The 25,726-nt window shown below is 28.5% G+C and overlaps 1 protein-coding gene across 2 annotated transcripts in view; it reads right to left on the minus strand.

Annotated features, from left to right (window-relative positions):
• LOC147802106 (hemolin-like) overlaps positions 1–25,726 on the minus strand; it is a 43,050-nt gene extending 17,324 nt beyond the window's left edge. The window contains exons 1-2 of one of the 2 annotated variants that reach the window (XM_087153310.1): positions 25,591–25,718; positions 8,596–8,624 (exon numbers count right to left, since the gene is read on the minus strand). The gene's annotated coding sequence lies outside the window, so the exon portion shown is untranslated. Of the gene's footprint in view, positions 1–8,595; positions 8,625–25,590 lie in introns of both variants that reach the window. The other variant, XM_087153311.1, reaches the window with a different exon arrangement.

Here is a 25,726-nt window from a genome sequence, read left to right on the forward strand (position 1 = left end):
ATATGCAAGTATATAATATAAGCGAGTATATGCAAGTATATAATTCAAGCGAGTATATGCAAGTATATAATATAAGCGAGTATATGCAAGTAAATAATAAGCAAATTTCTGCAATATATATATTATTTGCAAGTATATAACATAAGCAAGGTTATGCAAGTATATATTATAAGCAAGTATATGCAAGTATATATAATAAGCAAGTATATGCAAGTACATATAATAAGCAAGTATATGCAAGTATATATTATAAGCGAGTATATGCAAGTATATATTATAAGCAAAGTATATGCAAGTATATAATACAAGCAAGTATATGCAAGCATATATTATATGCAAGTATGTATTATAAGCATGTATATATTATAAGCAAGTATATTCTAGTATATATTATAAGCAAGTATATTCTAGTGTATATTATAAGCAAGTATATTCTAGTATATATTATAGGCAAGTATATATTATAAGCAAGTATCTCATGACAGCGAATATATGTTAGTATATATTACAAGTCAGTATATATTATAAGCCCATAGATTATTTTGGACGATCCGCAGATGGTGTTTGATTTTCTGTCGGTGAACGGTCTCCTGGACGTGGTCTAGCCTTGTTCTGGCCCAAAAGGAATACGTACCACCACCACCATGTATTATAAGCAAGTATCTGCAAGTATATATTATAAGCAAGTATATGCAAGTATATATTACAAGCAAGTATATTATAGTATATATTATAAAAAAGTATATTCTAGCATATATTATAAGCAAGTATATTCTAGTATATATTATAAGCAAGTATATAATATCAGCGAATATATGCAAGTATATATTATAAGCCAGTATATATTATAAGCCCATAGATTATTTTGGAGGATCCGCAGATGGTGTTTGATTTTCTGTCGGTGAACGGTCTCCTGACCGTGGTCTAGCCTTGTTCCGGTCAAAGAGGAATACTTACCACCACCACCACCACCACCAAGTATTATAAGCAAGTATATATTATAAGCAAGTATATATTTTAAGCAAATATACGCAAGTATATATTATAAGCAAGTATATGCAAGTATATATTATATGCAAGTATATAATATATGCGAGTATTTGCAAGTATATAAGTTAGTGTATGCAATTATGTAATATAAGCGAGTATATGCAAGTATATAATATCAGCGAGTATATGCAAGTATATAATGAGCAAATTTCTGCAATATATATATTAGCAAGTTTATATTATAAACAAGTATATTCTAGTATATATTATAAGCAAGTATATATTATAATCAAGTATCTAATATCAGCGAATATATGCAAGTATATAATATCATCGAGTATATGCAAGCATATATTATAAGCCAGTATATATTATAAGCCCATAGATTATTTTGGAGGATCCGCAGATGGTGTTTGATTTTCTGTTGGTGAACGGTCTCCTGGACGTGATCTAGCCTTGTTCCTGCCCTAGAGGTATACGTACCACCACCACCACCTCCTCCTCCATATATTATAAGCAAGTATATGCAAGTATATATTATAAGTATATGCAAGTATATATTTTTAGCAAATATACGCAAGTATATATTATAAGCAAGTATATGCAAGTATATGAAAGTATATAATGTAAGCGAATATTTGCAAGTATCTAATATAAGCGAGTATTTGCAAGAATCTAATATAAGCGAGTATTTGCAAGTATATAATATAAGCGAGTATATGCAAGTATATAATATAAGCGAGTATATGCAAGTATATAATATAAGCGAGTATATGCAAGTATATAATATAAGCGAGTATATGCAAGTATATAATATAAGCGAGTATATGCAAGTAAATAATAAGCAAATTTCTGCAATATATATATTATTTGCAAGTATATGCAAGTATATAATGTAAGCAAGTTTATGCAAGTATATATTATGAGCAAGTATATGCAAGTATATATTATAAGCAAGGATATGCAAGTATATATTATAAGCAAGTATATGCAAGTATATAATACAAGCAAGTATATGCAAGCATATATTATATGCAAGTATATATTATAAGCATGTATATATTCTAAGCAAGTATATTCTAGTATATATTATGAGCAAGTATATTCTAATGTATATTATAAGCAAGTATATTCTAGTATATATTAAAGGCAAGTATATATTATAAGCAAGTATCTAATATCAGCGAATATATGTGAGTATATATTACAAGCCAGTATATACTATAAGCCCATAGATTATTTCGGACGATCCGCAGATGGTGTTTGATTTTCTGTTGGTGAACGGTCTCCTGGATGTGATCTAGCCTTGTTCCGGCCCTAGAGGAATACGTACCACCACCACCAAGACCACCATGTATTATAAGAAGTATATGCAAGTATATATTATAAGTATATGCAAGTATATATTTTAAGCAAATATACGCAAGTATATATTATAAGCAAGTATATGCAAGTATGTATTATATGCAAGTATATGCAAGTATATAATATAAGAGAGTATTTGCAAGTATATAATATAAGCGAGTATATGCAAGTATATAATATAAGCAAGGTTATGCAAGTATATATTAAAAGTAAGTATATGAGAGTATATATTATAAGCAAGTATATGCAAGTATATATTATAAGCAAGTATATATTATAAGCAAATATGTGCAAGTATATAATATAATCGAGTATTTGCAAGTATATAATATAAGCGAGTATTTGCAAGTATATAATATAAGCGAGAATTTGCAAGTATATAATATAAGCGAGTATATGCAAGTATATAATATAAGCGAGTATATGCAAGTATATAATTCAAGCGAGTGTATGCAAGTATATAATATAAGCGAGTATATGCAAGTAAATAATAAGCAAATTTCTGCAATATATATATTATTTGCAAGTATATAACATAAGCAAGGTTATGCAAGTATATATTATAAGCAAGTATATGCAAGTATATATAATAAGCAAGTATATGCAAGTACATATAATAAGCAAGTATATGCAAGTATATATTATAAGCGAGTATATGCAAGTATATAATATCAGCGAGAATATGCAAGTATATAATAAGCAAATTTCTGCAATATATATATTAGCAAGTATATATTATAAACAAGTATATTCTAGTATATATTATAAGCAAGTATATATTATAATCAAGTATCTAATATCAGCGAATATATGCAAGTATATAATATCAGCAAGTATATACAAGTATATATTTTAAGCAAATATACGCAAGTATATATTATAAGCAAGTTTATGCAAGTATATGAAAGTATATAATGTAAGCGAATATTTGCAAGTATCTAATATAAGCGAGTATTTGCAAGAATCTAATATAAGCGAGTATTTGCAAGTATATAATATAAGCGAGTATATGCAAGTATATAATATAAGCGAGTATATGCAAGTAAATAATAAGCAAATTTCCGCAATATATATATTATTTGCAAGTATATGCAAGTATATAATGTAAGCAAGGTTATGCAAGTATATATTTTGAGCAAGTATATGCAAGTATATATTATAAGCAAGGATATGCAAGTATATATTATAAGCAAGTATATGCAAGTATATAATACAAGCAAGTATATGCAAGCATATATTATATGCAAGTATATATTATAAGCATGTATATATTCTAAGCAAGTATATTCTAGTATATATTATGAGCAAGTATATTCTAATGTATATTATAAGCAAGTATATTCTAGTATATATTAAAGGCAAGTATATATTATAAGCAAGTATCTAATATCAGCGAATATATGTGAGTATATATTACGAGCCAGTATATATTATAAGCCCATAGATTATTTCGGACGATCCGCAGATGGTGTTTGATTTTCAGTCGGTGAACGGTCTCCTGGACTTGGTCTAACCTTGTTCTGGCCCAAAAGGAATACGTACCACGACCACCATGTATTATAAGCAAGTATATGCAAGTATATATTATAGGTATATTCAAGTATTTATTATAAGCAAGTATATGCAAGTATATAATATAAGCAAGTATATTCTAGTATATATTATAAGCTAGTATATATTATAAGCAAGTATCTAATATCAGCGAATATATGCAAGTATATAATATCAGCGAGTATATGCAAGCATATATTATAAGCCCATAGATTATTTTGGAGGATCCGCAGATGGTGTTTGATTTTCTGTTGGTGAACGGTCTCCTGGACGTGATCTAGCCTTGTTCCTGCCCTAGAGGAATACGTACCACCACCACCACCTCCACCTCCATATATTATAAGCAAGTATATGCAAGTATATATTATAAGTATATGCAAGTATATATTATAAGTATATGCAAGTATATATTTTAAGCAAATATACGCAAGCATATATTATAAGCAAGTATATGAAAGTATATAAAGTAAGCGAATATTTGCAAGTATCTAATATAAGCGAGTATTTGCTAGAATCTAATATAAGCGAGTATTTGCAAGTATATAATATAAGCGAGTATATGCAAGTATATAATGTAAGCGAGTATATGCAAGTATATAATATAAGCGAGTATATGCAAGTATATAATATAAGCGAGTATATGCAAGTAAATAATAATCAAATTTCTGCAATATATATATTATTTGCAAGTATATGCAAGTATATAATGTAAGCAAGGTTATGCAAGTATATATTATGAGCAAGGTTATGCAAGTATATATTATGAGCAAGTATATGCAAGTATATATTATAAGCAAGGATATGCAAGCATATATTATATGCAAGTATATATTATAAGCATGTATATATTCTAAGCAAGCATATTCTAGTATATATTATAAGCAAGTATATTCTAATGTATATTATAAGCAAGTATATTCTAGTATATATTAAATGCAAGTATATATTATAAGCAAGTATCTAATATCAGCGAATATATGTGAGTATATATTACAAGCCAGTATATATTATAAGCCCATAGATTATTTCGGACGATCCGCAGATGGTGTTTGATTTTCTGTCGATGAACGGTCTCCTGGACGTGGTCTAGCCTTGTTCTGGCCCAAAAGGAATACGTACCACCACCACCATGAATTATAAGCAAGTATATGCAAGTATATATTATAGGTATATTCAAGTATATATTATAAGCAAGTATATGCAAGTATATAATATAAGCAAGTATATTCTAGTATATATTATAAGCTAGTATATATTATAAACAAGTATCTAATATCAGCGAATATATGCAAGTATATAATATCAGCGAGTAGATGCAAGCATATATTATAAGCCCATAGATTATTTTGGAGGATCCGCATATGGTGTTTGATTTTCTGTCGGTGAACGGCCTCCTGGACTTGGTCTAGCCTTGTTCCGGCCCAAGAGGAATACGTACCACCACCACCACGACCACCATGTATTATAAGCAAGTATATGCAAGTATATATTATAAGCGAGTATATGCAAGTATACAATATAAGCTAGTATATGCAAGTAAATAATAAGCAAATTTCTGCAATATATATATTATTTGCAAGTATATGCAAGTATATAATATAAGCAAGGTTATGCAAGTATATATTATAAGCAAGTATATGCAAGTATATATTATAAGCAAGTATATGCAAGTATATATTATAAGCAAGTATATGCAAGTATATAATATAAGCAAGTATATGCAAGTATATAATATAAGCAAGTATATGCAAGTATATAATATAAGCAAGTATATGCAAGTATATAATATAAGCAAGTATATTCTAGTATATATTATAAGCAAGTATATTCTAGTATATATTAAAGGCAAGTATATATTATAAGCAAGTATCTAATATCTGCGAATATATGCAAGTATATATTATAAGCCAGTATATATAAGAAGCCCATAGATTATTTTGGAGGATCCGCAGATGGTGTTTGATTTTCTGTTGGTGAACGGTCTCCTGGACGTGATCTAGCCTTGTTCCGGCCCTAGAGGAATACGTACCACCACCACCACCTCCACCTCCATATATTATAAGCAAGTATATGCAAGTAAATGCAAGTATATATTATAAGTATATGCAAGTATATATTATAAGCAAGAATATGCAAGTATATATTACTAGCAAGTATATGCAAGTATATATTATTAGCAAGTATATTCTAGTATAAATTATAAGCAAGTATATTCTACTATATATTATACGCAAGTATTTTCTTGTATATATTATAAGCAAGTATCTAATATCAGCGAATATATGCAAGTATATATTATAAGCCAGTATATATTAAATGGCCATAGATTATTTTGGAGGATCCGCAGATGGTGTTTGATTTTCTGTCGGTAAGCGGTATCCTGGACGTGGTCTAGCCATGTTCCGGCCAAAGAGGAATACGTACCACCACCACCAAGACCACCATGTATTATAAGAAGTATATGCAAGTATATATTATAAGTATATGCAAGTATATATTTTAAGCAAATATACGCAAGTATATATTATAAGCAAGTATATGCAAATATATATTATATGCAAGTATATGCAAGTATATAATATAAGCGAGTATTTGCAGGTATATAATATTAGCAAGTATATGCAAGTATATAATATAAGCGAGTATATGCAAGTATATAATATAAGCAATGTTATGCAAGTATATATTAAAAGTAAGTATATGAGAGTATATATTATAAGCAAGTATATGCAAGTATATATTATAAGCAAGTATATATTATAAGCAAATATATGCAAGTATATAATATAATCGAGTATTTGCAAGTATATAATATAAGCGAGTATTTGCAAGTATATAATATAAGCGAGTATTTGCAAGTATATAATATAAGCGAGTATATGCAAGTATATAATATAAGCGAGTATATGCAAGTATATAATTTAAGCGAGTATATGTAAGTATATAATATAAGCGAGTATATGCAAGTATATAATATAAGCGAGTATATGCAAGTAAATAATAAGCAAATTTCTGCAATATATATATTATTTGCAAGTATATGCAAGTATATAATATAGGCAAGGTTATGCAAGTATATATTATAAGCAAGCATATGCAAGTATATATTATAAGCAAGTATATGCAAGTATATATTTTGAGCAAGTATATGCATGTATATATTATAAGCAAGTATATGCAAGTATATAATATAAGCAAGTATCTGCAAGTATATATTATAAGTATATTCAAGTATATATTATAAGCAAGTATATTCTAGTATATATTATAAGCAAGTATATAATATCAGCGAATATATGCAAGTATATATTATAAGCCAGTATATATTATAAGCCCATAGATTATTTTGGAGGATCCGCAGATGGTGTTTGATTTTCTGTCGGTGAACGGTCTCCTGGACGTGGTCTAGCCTTGTTCCGGTCAAAGAGGAATACTTACCACCACAACCACCACCACCACCACCATGTATTATAAGCAAGTATATATTATAAGCAAGTATATATTTTAAGCAAATATACGCAAGTATATATTATAAGCAAGTATATGCAAGTATATATTATATGCAAGTATATGCAAGTATATAATATATGCGAGTATTTGCAAGTATATAAGTTAGTGTATGCAATTATGTAATATAAGCGAGTATATGCAAGTATATAATATCAGCGAGTATATGCAAGTATATAATATCAGCGAGTATATGAAAGTATATAATAAGCACATTTCTGCAATATATATATTAGCAAGTATATATTATAAACAAGTATATTCTAGTATATATTATAAGCAAGTATATATTATAATCAAGTATCTAATATCAGCGAATATATGCAAGTATATAATATCAGCGAGTATATGCAAGGATATATTATAAGCCAGTATATATTATAAGCCCATAGATTATTTTGGAGGATCCGCAGATGGTGTTTGATTTTCTGTTGGTGAACGGTCTCCTGGACGTGATCTGGCCTTGTTCCTGCCCTAGAGGAATACGTACCACCACCACCACCTCCACCTCCATATATTATAAGCAAATATATGCAAGTATATAATATAATCGAGTATTTGCAAGTATATAATATAAGCGAGTATTTGCAAGTATATAATATAAGCGAGTATTTGCAAGTATATAATATAAGCGAGTATATGCAAGTATATAATATAAGCGAGTATATGCAAGTATATAATTTAAGCGAGTATATGTAAGTATATAATATAAGCGAGTATATGCAAGTATATAATATAAGCGAGCATATGCAAGTAAATAATAAGCAAATTTCTGCAATATATATATTATTTGCAAGTATATAATATAAGCAAGGTTATGCAAGTATATATTATAAGCAAGTATATGCAAGTATATATAATAAGCAAGTATATGCAAGTATATATAATAAGCAAGTGTATGCATGTATATATTATAAGCAAGTATATTCTAGTATATATTATAAGCAAGTATATTCTAGTGTATATTATAAGCAAGTATATTCTAGTATATATTAAAGGCAAGTATATATTATAAGCAAGTATCTAATATCAGCGAATATATGCAAGTATATATTATAAGCCAGTATATATTATAAGCCCATAGATTATTTTGGAGGATCCGCAGATGGTGTTTGATTTTCTGTCGGTGAACGGTCTCCTGGACGTGGTCTAGCCTTGTTCTGGCCCAAAAGGAATACGTACCACCACCACCATGTATTATAAGCAAGTATCTGCAAGTATATATTATAAGTATATTCAAGTATATATTATAAGCAAGTATATGCAAGTATATATTACAAGCAAGTATATTATAGTATATATTATAAACAAGTATATTCTAGCATATATTATAAGCAAGTATATTCTAGTATATATTATAAGCAAGTATATAATATCAGCGAATATATGCAAGTATATATTATAAGCCAGTATATATTATAAGCCAGTATATATTATAAGCCCATAGATTATTTTGGAGGATCCGCAGATGGTGTTTGATTTTCTGTCGGTGAACGGTCTCCTGGACGTGGTCTAGCCTTGTTCCGGTCAAAGAGGAATACTTACCACCACAACCACCACCACCACCACCATGTATTATAAGCAAGTATATATTATAAGCAAGTATATATTTTAAGCAAATATACGCAAGTATATATTATAAGCAAGTATATGCAAGTATATATTATATGCAAGTATATGCAAGTATATAATATATGCGAGTATTTGCAAGTATATAAGTTAGTGTATGCAATTATGTAATATAAGCGAGTATATGCAAGTATATAATATCAGCGAGTATATGCAAGTATATAATATCAGCGAGTATATGCAAGTATATAATAAGCACATTTCTGCAATATATATATATTAGCAAGTATATATTATAAACAAGTATATTCTAGTATATATTATAAGCAAGTATATATTATAATCAAGTATCTAATATCAGCGAATATATGCAAGTATATAATATCAGCGAGTATATGCAAGGATATATTATAAGCCAGTATATATTATAAGCCCATAGATTATTTTGGAGGATCCGCAGATGGTGTTTGATTTTCTGTTGGTGAACGGTCTCCTGGACGTGATCTGGCCTTGTTCCTGCCCTAGAGGAATACGTAACACCACCACCACCTCCACCTCCATATATTATAAGCAAGTATATGCAAGTATATATTATAAGTATATGCAAGTATATATTTTAAGCAAATATACGCAAGTATATATTATAAGCAAGTATATGCAAGTATATGAAAGTATATAATGTAAGCGAATATTTCCAAGAATCTAATATAAGCGAGTATTTGAAAGTATATAATATAAGCGAGTATATGCAAGTATATAATATAAGCTAGTATATGCAAGTATATAATATAAGCGAGTATATGCAAGTATATAATATAAGCGAGTATATGCAAGCATATATTATATGCAAGTATATATTATAAGCATGTATATATTTTAAGCAAGTATATTCTAGTATATATTATAAGCAAGTATATTCTAATGTATATTATAAGCAAGTATATTCTAATATATATTAAAGGCAAGTATATATTATAAGCAAGTATCTAATATCAGCGAATATATGTGAGTATATATTACAAGCCAGTATATATTATAAGCCCATAGATTATTTCGGACGATCAGCAGATGGTGTTTGATTTTCTGTCGGTGAACGGTCTCCTGGACGTGGTCTAGCCTTGTTCTGACCCAAAACGAATACGTACCACCACCACCATGAATTATAAGCAAGTATATGCAAGTATATTTTATAAGTATATTCAAGTATATATTATAAGCAAGTATATGCAAGTATATAATGTAAGCAAGTATATTCTAGTATATATTATAAGCTAGTATATATTATAAGCAAGTATCTAATATCAGCGAATATATGCAAGTATATAATATCAGCGAGTATATGCAAGCATATATTATAAGTCCATAGATTATTTTGGAGGATCCGCAGATGGTGTTTGATTTTCTGTCGGTGAACGTCCTCCTGGACTTGGTCTAGCCTTGTTCCGACCCAAGAGGAATACGTACCACCACCACCACGACCACCATGTATTATAAGCAAGTATATGCAAGTATATATTATAAGCAAGTATATATTTTAAGCAAATATACGCAAGTATATATTATAGGCAAGTATATGCAAGTATATATTATATGCAAGTATATGCAAGTATATATTATAAGCGAGTATATGCAAGTAAATAATAAGCAAATTTCTGCAATATATATATTATTTGCAAGTATATGCAAGTATATAATATAAGCAAGATTATGCAAGTATATATTATAAGCAAGTATATGCAAGTATATATTATAAGCAAGTTTATGCAAGTATATATTATAAGCAAGTATATGCATGTATATATTATAAGCAAGTATATGCAAGTATACAATATAAGCAAGTATATGCAAGTATATTATATAAGCAAGTATATGCAAGTATATATATGCAAGTATATATTATAAGCAAGTATATGCAAGTATATATTATAAGCAAGTATATGCAAGTATACATTAAAAGCAAGTATATACAAGTACGTAATATAAGAGAGTATATGCAAGTATATAATATAAGCAAGTACATGCAAATATATATTACAAGCACGTATATGCAAGCATATATTATATGCAAGTATATACTATAAGCAAGTATATTCTAGTATATATTATAAGCAAGTATATTCTAGTGTATAATATAAGCAAGTATATTCTAGTATATATTATAAGCAAGTATCTAATATCTGCGAATATATGCAAGTATATATTATAAGCCAGTATATATTATAAGCCCATAGATTATTGAGGAGGATCCGCAGATGGTGTATATTTTCTGTTGGTGAACGGTCTCCTGGACGTGATCTAGCCTTGTTCCGGCCCTAGAGGAATACGTACCACCACCACCACCTCCACCTCCATATATTATAAGCAAGTATATGCAAGTATATGCAAGTATATATTATAAGTATATGCAAGTATATATTATAAATAAGTATATTCTAGTATATATTATAAGCAACTATATATTAGTATATATTATAAGCAAGTATCTAATATCAGCGAATATATGCAAGTATATATTATAAGCCAGTATATATTATAAGCCCATAGATTATTTTGGAGGATCCGCAGATGGTGTTTGATTTTCTGTCAGTAAGCGGTATCCTGGTATATGCAAGTATATATTATAAGTATATGCAAGTATATATTTTTAGCAAATATACGCAAATATATATTATAAGCAAGTATATGCAAGTATATATTATATGCAAGTCTATAATATAAGCGAGTATTTGCAAGTATATAATATAAGCGAGTATATGCAAGCATATAATATAAACGAGTATATGCAAGTATATAATATCAGCGAGTATATGCAAGTATATAATATCAGCGAGTATATGCAAGTATATAATATCAGCGAGTATATGCAAGTATATAATATCAGCGAGTATATGCAAGTAAATAATATAAGCGAGTATATGCAAGTAAATAATATAAGCGAGTATATGCAAGTATATAATATAAGCAAGTATATGCAAGTATATGGTATAAGCAAGTATATTCAAATCATATTAAAAGCAAGTATATACAAGTACGTAATATAAGAGAGTATATGCAAGTATATAATATAAGCAAGTATATGCAAATATATATTACAAGCAAGTATATGCAAATATATATTACAAGCAAGTACATGCAAGCATATATTATATGCAAGTATATATTATAAGCATGTATATATTATAAGCAAGTATATTCTAGCGTATATTAAAAGCAAGTATATATTATAAGCAAGTATATGCAAGTATATATTATAAGTATATGCAAGTATATATTATAAGTAAGTATATGTAAGTATATATTACAAGCAAGTATATTCTAGTATATATTATAAGCAAGCATCTAATATCAGCGAATATATGCAAGTATATATTATATGCCAGTATATATTATAAGCCCATAGATTATTATTTTGGAGGATCCGCAGATTTTGTTTGATTTTCTGTCGGTAAGCGGTATCCTGAACGTGGTCTAGCCTTGTTCCGGCCCAAGAGGAATGCGTACCACCACCACCACCAAGACCACCATGTATTATAAGAAGTATATGCAAGTATATATTATAAGTATATGCAAGTATATATTTTAAGCAAATATACGCAAGTATATATTATAAGCAAGTATATGCAAGTATATATTATTTGCGAGTATATGCAAGTATATAATATAAGCGAGTATATGCAAGTATATAATATAAGCGAGTATATGCAAATAAATAATATAAGCGAGTATATGCAAGTATATATTATAAGCAAGTATATGCAAGTATATATTATATGCAAGTATATAATACAAGCAAGTATATGCAAGCATATATTATATGCAAGTATATATTATATGCAAGTATATATTATAAGCAAGTATATTCTAGTGTATATTATAAGCAAGTATATTCAAGTATATATTATAAGCAAGTATGTAATATCAGCGAATATATGCAAGTGTATAATATCAGCGAGTATATGCAAGCATATATTATAAGCCAGTATATATTATAAGCCCATAGATTATTTTGGAGGATCCGCAGATGGTGTTTGATTTTTTGTCGGTGGACGGTCTCCTGGACGTGATCTAGCCTTGTTCCAGCCCAAGAGGAATACGTACCACCACCACCACCACCACCACCACCATATATTATAAGCAAGTATATGCAAGTATATATTATAAGAATCTGCAAGTATATATTATAAGCAAGTATATGCAAGTATATATTACAAGAATCTGCAAGTATATATTATAAGCAAGTATATATTACAAGCAAGTATATTATAGTATATATTATAAGCAAGTATATTCTGGCATATATTATAAGCAAGTACATTCTAGTATATATTATAAGCAAGTATCTAATATCAGCGAATATATACAAGTATATATTATATGCCAGTATATATTATAAACCCATAGATTATTTTGCAGGATCTGCAGATGGTGTTTGATTTTCTGTCGGTAAGCGGTATCCTGGACGTGGTCTAGCCTTGTTCCGGCAAAAGAGGAATACGTACCACCACCACCACCACCACCAAGAACACCATGTATTTTAAGAAGTATATGCAAGTATATATTATAAGTAAATGCAAGTATATATTTTAAGCAAATATACGCAAGTATATATTATAAGCAAGTATATGCAAGTGTATAATATAAGCGAGTATTTGCAAGTATATAATATAAGCGAGTATATGCAGGTATATAATATAAGCGAGTATATGGAAGTATATAATATAACCGAGTATATGCAAGTACATAATATAAGCGAGTATCTGCAAGTATATAATATAAGCGAGTATATGCAAGTATATAATATAAGCGAGTATATGCAAGTAAATAATATAAGCGAGTATATGCAAGTATATAGTATAAGCAAGTATATGCAAGTATATAATAAAAGCAAGTATATATTATAAGCATGTATATATTATAAGCAAGTATATTCTAGTGTATATTATAAGCAAGTATATTCTAGTATATATTATAAGCAAGTATGTTCTAGTTTATATTATAAGCAAGTATATTCTAGTATATATTAAAGGCAAGTATATCTTATAAACAAGTATCTAATATCAGAGAATATATGCAAGTATATATTATAAGCCAGTATATATTATAAGCCCATAGATTATTTTGGAGGATCCACAGATGGTGTTTGATTTTCTGTTGGTGAACGGTCTCCTGGACGTGATCTAGCCTTGTTCCGGCCCTAGAGGAATACGTTCCACCACCACCACCTCCTCCTCCATATATTATAAGCAAGTATATGCAAGTATATATTATAAGTATATATTATAAGCAAGAATATGCAAGTATATATTACAAGCAAGTATATGCAAGTATATATTATATGCAAGTATATATTATAAGCAAGTATTTTCTAGTATATATTATAAGCAAGTATTTTCTAGTATATATTATAAGCAAGTATCTAATATCAGCGAATATATGCAAGTATAAATTATAAGCCAGTATATATTATAAGCCCATAGATTATTTTGGAGGATCCGCAGATGGTGTTTGATTTTCTGTTGGTGAACGGTCTCCTGGACGTGATCTAGCCTTGTTCCGGCCCTAGAGGAATACGTACCACCACCACCACCTCCATATATTATAAGCAAGTATATGCAAGTATATATTATAAGTATATGCAAGTATATATTATAAGCAAGAATATGCAAGTATATATTACAAGCAAGTATATGCAAGTATATATTAAAAGCAAGTATATACAAGTACGTAATATAAAAGAGTATATGCAAGTATATAATATAAGCAAGTATATGCAAATATATATTATAAGCAAGTATATGCAAATATATATTACAAGCAAGTACCTGCAAGCATATATTATATGCAAGTATATATTATAAGCAAGTATATATTATAAGCAAGTATATGCAAGTATATATTATAAGTATATGCAAGTATATATTATAAGCAAGTATATGTAAGTATATATTACAAGCAAGTATATTCTAGTATATATTATAAGCAAGCATCTAATATCAGCGAATATATGCAAGTATATATTATATGCCAGTATATATTATATGCCCATAGATTATTATTTTGGAGGATCCGCAGATTTTGATTGATTTTCTGTCGGTAAGCGGTATCCTGGACGTGGTCTAGCCTTGTTCCGGCCCAAGAGGAATACGTACCACCACCACCACCAAGACCACCATGTATTATAAGAAGTATATGCAAGTATATATTGTAAGTATATGCAAGTATATATTTTAAGCAAATATACGCAAGTATATATTATAAGCAAGAATATGCAAGTATATATTATATGCGAGTATATGCAAGTATATAATATAAGCGAGTATATGCAAGTATATAATATAAGCGAGTATATGCAAGTATATAATATAAGCGAGTATATGCAAGTATATAATATAAGCGAGTATATGCAAGTAAATAATATAAGCGAGTATATGCGAGTATATAGTAAGAGCAAGTATATGCAAGTATATAGTATAAGCAAGTATATGCAAGCATATAATATAAGCAAGTATATGCAAATATATATTATAAGCAAGTATATGCAAATATATATTACAAGCAAGTATATGCAAGCATATATTATATGCAAATATATATATTAAGCATGTATATATTATAAGCAAGTACATTCTAGCGTATATTATAAGCAAGTATATTCTAGTATATATTATAAGCAAGTATATTCTAGTATATATTAAAGGCAAGTGTATATTATAAGCAAGTATCTAATATCAGCGAATATATGCAAGTATATATTAAAAGCCAGTATATATTATAAGCCCATAGATTATTTTGGAGGATCCGCAGATGGTGTTTGATTTTCTGTTGGTGAACGGTCTCCTGGACGTGATCTAGCCTTGTTCCTGCCCAAGAGGAATACGTACCACCACCACCAAGACCACCATGTATTATAAGAAGTATATGCAAGTATATATTATAGGTATATGCAAGTATATATTTTAAGCAAATATACGCAAGTATATATTATAAGCAAGTATATGCAAGTATATATTATATGCAAGTATATAATATAAGCGAGTATATGCAAGTAAATAATAAGCAAATTTCTGCAATATATATATTATTTGCAAGTATATGCAAGTATATAATATAAGCCAGGTTATGCAAGTATATATTATTAGCAAGTATATGCAGGTATATATTATAAGCAAGTATATGCAGGTATATATTATAACAAGTATATGCAAGTATATATTATAAGCAAGTATATGCAAGTATATATTATAAGCAAGTATATGCAAGTATATATTATAAGCAAGTATATGCAAGTATATAATTCAAGCAAGTATATGCAAGCATATAATATATGCAAGTATATATTATAAGCATGTATATATTATAAGCAAGAATATTCTAATATATATTATAAGCAAGTATAATATAGTGTATATTATAAGCAAGTATAATCTAGTGTATATTATAAGCAAGTATATTCAAGTATATATTATAAGCAAGTATATATTATAAGCAAGTATCTAATATCAGCGAATATATGCAAGTATATAATATCAGCGAGTATATGCAAGTATATATTATATGCCAGTATATATTATAAGCCCATAGATTATTTTGGAGGATCCGCAGATTGTGTTTGATTTTCTGTCGGTAAGCGGTATCTTGGACGTGGTCTAGCCTTGTTCCGGCCCAAGAGGAATACGTACCACAACCACCACCACCAAGACCACCATGTATTATAAGATGTATATGCAAGTATATATTATATGCAAGTATATAATATAAGCGAGTATTTGCAAGTATATAATATATGCGAGTATATGCAAGCATATAATATAATCGAGTATATGCAAGTATATAATATAAGCGAGTATATGCAAGTAAATAATATAAGCGAGTATATGCAAGTATATATTAAAAGCAAGTATATACAAGTACGTAATATAAGAGAGTATATGCAAGTATACAATATAAGCAAGTATATGCAAATATATATTATATGCAAGTATATGCTAATATATATTACAAGCAAGTATATGCAAATATATATTACAAGCAAGTATATGCTCGCATATATTATATGCAAGTATATATTATAAGCATGTATATATTATAAGCAAGTATATGCAAGTATATATTATAAGTATATGCAAGTATATATTATATGCATGTATATGCAAGTATATATTTTAAGCAAGTATATGCAAGTATATATTATATGCAAGTATATAATACAAGCAAGTATATGCAAGCATATATTATAAGCAAGTATATATTATAAGCATGTATATATTATAAGCAAGTATATTCTAGTATATATTATAAGCAAGTATATTCTAGTGTATATTATAAGCAAGTATATACAAGTATATATTATAAGCAAGTATGTAATATCAGCGAATATATGCAAGTGTATAATATCAGCGAGTATATGCAAGCATATATTATAAGCCAGTATATATTATAAGCCCATAGATTATTTTGGAGGATCCGCAGATGGTGTTTGATTTTTTTTCGGTGGACGGTCTCCTGGACGTGATCTAGCCTTGTTCCAGCCCTAGAGGAATACGTACCACCACCACCACCTCCACCACCGTATATTATAAGCAAGTATATGCAAGTATATATTATAAGCAAGTATATGCAAGTATATATTACAAGGAAGTATATTATAGTATATATTATAAGCAAGTATCTAATATAAGCGAATTTATGCAAGTATATATTATATGCCAGTATATATTATAAGCCCATAGATTATTTTGGAGGATCCGCAGATGGTGTTTGATTTTCTGTCGGTAAGCGGTATCCTGGACGTGGTCTAGCCTTGTTCCGGCCCAAGAGGAATATGTACCACCACCACCACCAAGACCACCATGTATTATAAGAAGTATATGCAAGTATATATTATAAGTATATGCAAGTATATATTTTAATCAAATATACGCAAGTATATATTATAAGCGAGTATATGCAAGTATATAATATAAGCGAGTATTTGCAAGTATATAATATAAGCGAGTATATGCAGGTATATAATATAAGCGAGTATATGCAGGAATATAATATAAGCGAGTATATGCAAGTATATAATATTAGCAAGTATATGCAAGTATATATTATAAGCATGTATATATTATAAGCAAGTATATTCTAGCGTATATTATAAGCAAGTATATTCTAGTATATATTATAAGCAAGTATTTTCAAGTATATATTATAAGCAAGTATATTCTAGTATATATTAAAGGCAAGTATATATTATAAGCAAGTATCTAATATCAGCGAATATATACAAGTATATATTATGAGCCAGTATATATTATAAGCCCATAGATTATTTTGGAGGATCCGCAGATGATGTTTGATATTCTGTTGATGAACGGTCTCCTAGACGTGATCTGACCTTGTTCCGGCCCTAGAAGAATACGTATCACCACCACCACCTCCACCTCCATATATTATAAGCAAGTATATATTATAAGTATATGCAAGTATATATTATAAGCAAGAATATGCAAGTATATATTACAAGCAAGTATATGCAAGTATATATTATAAGCAAGTATATTCTAGTATATATTATAAGCAAGTATATTCTAGTATATATTATGAGCAAGAATTTTCTAGAATATATTATAAGCAAGTATCTTATATCAGCGAATATATGCAAGTATATATTATAAGCCAGTATATATTATAAGCCCATAGATCATTTTGGAGGATCCGCAGATGGTGTTTGATTTTCTGTCGGTGAGCGGTATTCTGGACGTAGTCTAGCCTTGTTCCGGCCCAAGAGGAATACGTACCACCACCACCAAGACCACCATGTATTATAAGAAGTATATGCAAGTATATATTATAAGTATATGCAAGTATATATTTTAAGCAAATATACGCAAGTATATATTATAAGCAAATACACGCAAGTATATAATATATACAAGTATATAATATAAGCGAGTATATGCAAGTATATAATATAAGCGAGTATATGCAAGTATATAATATAAGCGAGTATATGCAAGTAAATAATATGCAAATTTCTGCAATATATATATTATTTGCAAGTATATGCAAGTATATAATATAAGCAAGGTTATGCAAGTATATATTATTAGCAAGTATATGCAGGTATATATTATAAGCAAGTATATGCAGGTATATATTATAAGCAAGTATATGCAAGTATATAATATAAGCGAGTATATGCAGGTATATAATATAAGCGAGTATATGCAAGTATATAATATAAGCGAGTATATGCAAGTATATAATATAAGCGAGTATATGCAAGTATATAATATAAGCGAGTATATGCAAGTAAATAATATAAGCGAGTATATGCAAGTATATAGTATAAGCAAGTATATGCAAGAATATAATAAAAGCAAGTATATATTATAAGCATGTATATATTATAAGCTAGTATATTCTAGTGAATATTATAAGCAAGTATATTCTAGTATATATTATAAGCAAGTATGTTCTAGTTTATATTATAAGCAAGTATATTCTAGTATATATTAAAGGCAAGTATATATTATAAGCAAGTATCTAATATCAGAGAATATATGCAAGTGTATATTATAAGCCAGTATATAATATAAGCCCATAGATTATTTTGGAGGATCCACAGATGGTGCTTGATTTTCTGTTGGTGAACGGTCTCCTGGACGTGATCTAGCCTTGTTCCGGCCCTAGAGGAATACGTTCCACCACCACCACCTCCTCCTCCATATATTATAAGCAAGTATATGCAAGTATATATTATAAGTATATGCAAGTATATATTATAAGCAGGAATATGCAAGTATATATTACAAGCAAGTATATGCAAGTATATATTATATGCAAGTATAAACCTAGTATATATTATAAGCAAGTATATTCTAGTATATATTATAAGCAAGTATTTTCTAGTATATATTATAAGCAAGTATCTAATATCAGCGAATATACGCAAGTATATATTATAAGCCAGTATATATTATAAGCCCATAGATTATTTTGGAGGATCCGCAGATGGTATTTGATTTTCTGTCGGTGAGCGGTGTCCTGGACGTGGTCTAGCCTTGTTCCGGCCCAAGAGGAATACGTACCACCACCACCAAGACCACCATATATTATAAGAAGTATATGCAAGTATATATTATAAGTATATGCAACTATATATTTTAAGCTAATATACGCAAGTATATATTATAAACAAGTATATGCAAGTATATATTATATGCAAGTATATAATATAAGCGAGTATTTGCAAGTATATAATATAAGCGAGTATATGCAAGTATATAATATAAGCGAGTATATGCAAGTATATAATATAAGCGAGTATATGCAAGTATATATTATATGCAAGTATATATTATACTCATGTATATATTATAAGCAAGTATATTCTAGTATATATTATAAGCAAGTATATTCTGGTGTATATTATAAGCAAGTATATTCAAGTATATATTATAAGCAAGTATATATTATAAGCAAGTATCTAATATCAGCGAATATATGCAAGTATATAATATCAGCGAGTATATGCAAGCATATATTATAAGCCAGTATATATTAGAAGCCCATAGATTATTTTGGAGGATCCGCAGATGGTGTTTGATTTTTTGTCGGTGGACGGTCTCCTGGACGTGATCTAGCCTTGTTCCAACCCAAGAGAAATACGTACCTCCACCACCATATATTATAAGCAAGTATATGCAAGTATATATTATAAGTATCTGCAAGTATATATTCTAAGCAAGTATATGCAAGTAAATATTACAAGCAAGTATATTATAGTATATATTATAAGCAAGTATATTCTGGCATATATTATAAGCAAGTATATTCTAGTATATATTATAAGCAAGTATCTAATATCAGCGAATATATGCAAGTATATATTATATGCCAGTATATATTATTAGCCTATAGATTATTTTGGAGGATCCGCAGATGGTGTTTGATTTTCTGTCGGTAAGCGGTATCCTGGACGTGGTCTAGCCTTGTTCCGGCCCAAGAGGAATACGTACCACCACCACCACCACCAAGACCACCATGTATTTTAAGAAGTATATGCAAGTATATATTATAAGTATATGCAAGCATATATTTTAAGCATATATACGCAAGTATATATTATAAGCAAGTATATATTATAAGCAAGTATATGCAAGTATATAATATACGCGAGTATTTGCAAGTATATAATATAAGCGAGTATATGCAGGTATATAATATAAGCGAGTATATGCAAGTATATAATATAAGCGAGTATATGCAAGTAAATAATATAAGCGAGTATATGCAAGTATATAGTATAAGCAAGTATATGCAAGTATATAATAAAAGCAAGTATATATTATAAGCATGTATATATTATAAGCAAGTATATTCTAGTGTATATTATAAGCAAGTATATTCTAGTATATATTATAAGCAAGTATATTCTAGTATATATTAACGGCAAGTATATATTATAAGCAAGTATCTAATATCAGAGAATATATGCAAGTATATATTATAAGCCAGTATATATTATAAGCCCATAGATTATTTTGGAGGATCCACAGATGGCGTTTGATTTTCTGTTGGTGAACGGTCTCCTGGACGTGATCTAGCCTTGTTCCGGCCCTAGAGGAATACGTTCCACCACCACAACCTACTCCTCCATATATTATAAGCAAGTATATGCAAGTATATATTATAAGTATATGCAAGTATATATTATAAGCAAGAATATGCAAGTATATATTACAAGCAAGTATATGCAAGTATATATTATAAGCAAGTATATTCTGGTATATATTATAAGCAAGTATTTTCTAGTATATATTATAAGCAAGTATCTAATATCAGCGAATATATGCAAGTATATATTATAAGCCCATAGATTATTTTGGAGGATCCGCAGATGGTGTTTGATTTTCTGTCGGTGAGCGGTATCCTGGACGTGGTCTAGCCTTGTTCCGGCCCAAGAGGAATACGTACCACCACCACCACCACCACCAAGACCACCATGTATTATAAGAAGTATATGCAAGTATATAAGTATATGCAAGTATATATTTTAAGCAAATATACGCAAGTATATATTATAAGCAAGTATATGCAAGTATATATTATGTGCAAGTATATAATATAAGCGAGTATTTGCAAGTATATAATATAAGCGAGTATTTGCAAGTATATAATATAAGCGAGTATATGCAAGTATATAATATAAGCGAGTATATGCAAGTATATAATATAAGCGAGTATATGCAAGTATATAATAAGCAAATTTCTGCAATATAGATATTATTTGCAAGTATATGCAAGTATATAATATAAGCAAGTTTATGCAAGTATATATTATAAGCAAGTATATGCAAGTATATATTATAAGCAAGTATATGCAAGTATATATTATAAGCAAGTATATGCAAGTATATAATACAAGCAAGTATATGCAAGCATATATTATATGCAAGTATATATTATAAGCATGTATATATTATAAGCAAGTATATTCTAGTATATATTATAAGCAAGTATATTCTAGTGTATATTATAAGCAAGTATATATTATAAGCAAGTATATATTATAAGCAAGTATATATTATAAGCAAGTATATATTATAAGCAAGTATATATTATAAGCAAGTATATATTATAAGCAAGTATATATTATAAGCAAGTATATATTATAAGCAAGTATCTAATATCAGCGAATATATGCAAGTATATAATATCAGCGAGTATATGCAAGCATATGTAAAAAACCAATATATATTATAAGCCCATAGATTATATTGGAGGATCCGCAGATGGTGTTTGATTTTCTGTCGGTGAGCGGTATCCTGGACGTGGTCTAGCCTTGTTCTGGCCCGAAAGGAATACGTACCACCACCATGTATTATAAGCAAGTATATATTATAAGTATATTCAAGTATATATTATAAGCAAGTATATGCAAGTATATATTATAAGCAAGTATATTCTAGTATATATTATAAGCAAGTATCTAATATCAGCGAATATATGCAAGTATATAATATCAGCGAGTATATGCAAGCATATATTATAAGCCAGTATATATTATAAGCCCATAGATTATTTTGGAGGATCCGCAGATGGTGTTTTATTTTCTGTCGGTAAGCGGTATCCTGGACGTGGTCTAGCCTTGTTCCGGCCCAAGAGGAATACGTACCACCACCAACAAGACCACCATGTATTATAAGAAGTATATGCAAGTATATATTATAAGTATATGCAAGTATATATTTTAAGCAAGTATATGCAAGTATTATTATATGCAAGTATATGCAAGTATATGATATAAGCGAGTATTTGCAAGTATATAATATAAGCGAGTATATGCAAGTATATAATATAAACGAGTATATGCAAGTATATAATATAAGCAAGTATATGCAAGTATATATTATAAGCAAGTATATGCAAGTATATATTATAAGCAAGTATATGCAAGTATATATTATAAGCAAGTATATGCAAGTATATAATACAAGCAAGTATATGCAAGCATCTATTATACGCATGTATATATTATAAGCAAGTATATTCTAGTATATATTATAGGCAAGTATATTCTAGTATATATTATAGGCAAGTATATTCTAGTGTATATTATAAGCAAGTATATTCTAGTGTATATTAAAGGCAAGTATATATTTTAAGCAAGTATCTAATATCAGCTAATATATGTAAGTATATATTACAAGCCAGTATATATTATAAGCCCATAGAGTATTTTGGACGATCCGCAGATAGTGTTTGATTTTCTGTCGGTGAACGGTCTCCTGGACGTGGTCTAGCCTTGTTCTGGCCCAAAAGGAATACGTGCCACCACCATCATGTATTATAAGCAAGTATATGCAAGTATATATTATAAGTATATTCAAGTATATATTATAAGCAAGTATATGCAAGTATATATTATAAGCAAGTATATGCAAGTACATATTATAAGCAAGTATATTCTAGTATATATTATAAGCAAGTATATATTATAAGCAAGTATCTAATATCAGCGAATATATGCAAGTATATAATATCAGCGAGTATATGCAAGCATATATTATAAGCCAGTATATATTATAAGCCCATAGATTATTTTGGAGGATCCGCAGATGGTGTTTGATTTTCTGTCGGTAAATGGTCTCCTGGACGTGGTCTAGCCTTGTTCCGGCCCAAGAGGAATACGTACAATATAAGCACTTATATGCAAGCATATAATATTAACTACAACTGGACTAAGTATGAAATTGAAATGCAAGTATATAATATAAACTATAGCTGGACTAATGCTGAATATTACTTGTCATAATTAAATTAAATGCAAATATGTAATATATGCAAGTATAGAATGTACCCTATAGTTGTACTAATCATGAATATGACCTGTCATAATTAAATTAAATGCAAATATAAGGTAGTATATAATATAAACTATAGCTGAACTAATGATGAATCTAACTTGTCGTAATTAAATTGAAATGCAAGTATACAATATAAGCACTTTTATGCCAGCATATATTATTAACTACAACTGGACTAAGTATGAAATTGAAATGCAAGTATATAATATAAACTATAGCTGGAATAATGCTGAATATTACTTGTCATAATTAAATTTAATGCAAATATGTAATATATGCAAGTATAGAATGTACCCTATAGTTGTACTAATCATGAATATGACCTGTCATAATTAAATTAAATGCAAATATAAGGTAGTATATAATATGAACTATAGCTGGACTAATGATGAATCTAACTTGTCATAATTAAATTGAAATGCAAGTATACAATATAAGCACTTATATGCAAGCATATATTATTAACTGCAACTGGACTAAGTATGAAATTGAAATGCAAGTATATAATATAAACTATAGCTGGACTAATGCTGAATATTACTTGTCATAATTAAAATAAATGCAAATATGTAATATATGCAAGTATAGAATGTACCCTATATTTGTACTAATCATGAATATGACCTGTCATAATTAAATTAAATGCAAATATATGGTAGTATATAATATAAACTATAGCTGGACTAAAAATGAAATTGAAATGCAAGTATATAATATAAACTATAGCTGGACTAATGATAAAATTGAAATACAAGTATATACAAGCATTTAAAATAAACTATAGCTGGACTCATGATGAATATAACTTGTCATATTAAATTAAATGCAAGTATGTAGTATATACATGTATATAATGTAAAATATAGCTGGACTTATGATGAATATAACTTGTCATAATTCAATTGAAATGCAATTACTCAATTTAAGTATAAAATATAAACTATTTCTGGAATAATGATGAAAATGATATTTAAGTATATAATATAAACTACAGCTGGATTAATGACGAATATAGCTCACTAGCTCTAGCACTGAAGAAAAACCACGTACAACATAAATTATCAAAAACTTAAAGTATTGTCTGTAAACTGTCGTATAGCGCTGGGTTATAAAATAAATTTATAATGTTAACTTGTGCAATGCTTAAAGAATGGTTGTATGACAACAACTCAGAAAACCAAAATTGTGGCAGTCTTTACAAAAAAACAAAAAAAAAACATTTTGAAGAGAAAAACTTAAGAAAAAGGAATACCTTCTCAGTCCAGTGCTGAAAAAGAACGAGTCGAATATCTACATCACTCAGAAAACCAGACGTTACGCAGCAGGAACACAAATACAAAAATCGAATGCGCGCGTTGAGTGAAGTCAGCAGCTTGAATAGGAAAACG

Source organism: Parasteatoda tepidariorum, chromosome 10, assembly GCF_982258835.1.
Source record: "Parasteatoda tepidariorum strain Cologne lab strain chromosome 10, Ptep-v5.0, whole genome shotgun sequence".
Taxonomy (NCBI): Eukaryota; Metazoa; Arthropoda; class Arachnida; order Araneae; family Theridiidae; genus Parasteatoda; species Parasteatoda tepidariorum.